A 1,846-nucleotide genomic window follows, 5' to 3' on the forward strand; every position below is an offset into this window, starting at 1 on the left:
TAAGAAAGAGAAGCCTAACCAGTCTATTTAAAACATAAAATGGATAAGAAACAGTCGCTATACCTCGTTTTCTACGGATAAGCCATTATCATCGTACGGATTAGAGAAGGAGGAGCACAATATTCTGTGTATTACGTTAGTAAAGCTTTCCATGATGAAGAATTATGCCATTTTTTAAAAAATTGGCATATACTACTATTATGGTAGCAAGGAATTACGACCATAATTTTCTTCTTTTTCGATCCTATCTAATTACTAATTGAGTTAAATTTTGCAGAAACCTGACACCTTAGGTTGGATGGTCAAATAGCAATTGAGCTAGGACAGTTCGATATATCCTACAAACCACCGATTATTTTATGGCTAAGTTTAGCACAGACCTATAGAAATGCCTACAAGAAGATGTTCCATGGGAGCTATTTGTAGACGTATCTTCCAATCAAGCTCGACTTGGTATAGGAATAATATTAGTTAGCCTAGACCATCGATTAGGCTTTCATATTTGATTTCATGACCTTTAATAATGAAGATGAATACTGTTACAATCCAATTTTTTATAGTCAAAAATTCAAATATTTACTAGTCAAAGTCAAAGTCAATCAAGGACTAAAACGAAATTAAATATTTTATTTGGGTTATTTTGCAATTGGCAAAATATAAAGGTTGAATTGGATATATTTAAAAGTTTGGAATTTATATATATACTACTGGAAGTTAAAGGATTAAATGTTACTAAAAAGTGAAGCTAAGGGATTTATTGTGCAATTATGGGATTGTGGACAAATTAATTCAAATCTTTGACCCATTTATTTCTCACTTCACACCAAAACACACACACACACTATTTTGCAATTGGCAAAATATAAAGGTTGAATTGGATATATTTAAAAGTTTGGAATTTATATATATACTACTGGAAGTTAAAGAATTAAATGTTACTAAAAAGTGAAGCTAAGGGATTTATTGTGCAATTATGGGATTGTGGACAAATTAATTCAAATCTTTGACCCATTTATTTCTCACTTCACACCAAAACACACACACACAGAGTTACGGGAAGCAGAGACCGAGAAAGAAGAGAAAAAAAGAGGAAAAGAAGAAGGGAAAAAGGAAAAGAAAAAGGAAAAGAAGAAGGGAAAAAGAAAAGAAAAGGAGGTAAGGTTGATATCTTCAAGTTGGGTTGAAATTTTCCATTTGTTTTAGGTGATAAAGTATGAATTATGTTAAAATTTTTAAGGTTTTAACTTGTTGAATAATATGTCGAATTTTAGGGATATTTGCACAAATTGGAGCTCAAGTGTGGGGATTTATTCATTTCAAATTTTCAGCAAGGTATAGAGATGTCAAATTTTTGGGAAAACCCTAGAATCCGATTTTGGGGATTTTAATTAATTAATTATGAAGTGATTATGTAAATGAAATATTTCACTTGGGAATTGATTTTATGGAACAAATGTATATTATGTGGGTGGAATTGTGATTATTAGTTTCATTAGATTGGAGAGTAAAATTAGTTTTAAATTTGAAATGATCGTTATGTTGATAAATTAGTGATTAACCAAGGGATTATAAGGTGTGATTAGCTCCAATTAATAAAGGAAAATTTGAGAATTTATTTAAGTACCAAGAGCATTTGAATTATGTTATATTATTAGATATTAAGGTTTCTCGATTCGATAGTGGATAAATTGGTTATTATTATCGTATTTCAGGAGGTAACGAGGCGATTGGAAACGTCTATCAGCCTATCTAGCTTGTAGTTCATACCTCGTGAGTGGATAAAACTTATTTTTCATAAATAAGTCTTCATTATATTTTAAAGTTATTTATTGTATAAAGTTGACTT

At 30.2% G+C, this 1,846-nt stretch overlaps 1 long non-coding RNA gene across 1 annotated transcript in view; it reads left to right on the forward strand.

Annotated features, from left to right (window-relative positions):
• The first annotated feature begins 1,115 nt into the window (after window positions 1-1,115).
• LOC111410957 overlaps window positions 1,116-1,846 on the forward strand; it is a 1,611-nt gene continuing 880 nt past the window's right edge. The window contains exons 1-3 of the long non-coding RNA XR_002705791.1: window positions 1,116-1,155; window positions 1,272-1,332; window positions 1,713-1,770. This is a non-coding gene — a long non-coding RNA (uncharacterized LOC111410957). The remainder of the gene's footprint in view (window positions 1,156-1,271; window positions 1,333-1,712; window positions 1,771-1,846) is intronic.

The sequence above is a fragment of the Olea europaea genome, chromosome 15 (genome assembly GCF_002742605.1).
Source record: "Olea europaea var. sylvestris chromosome 15, O_europaea_v1, whole genome shotgun sequence".
NCBI classification, from domain to species: Eukaryota; Viridiplantae; Streptophyta; class Magnoliopsida; order Lamiales; family Oleaceae; genus Olea; species Olea europaea.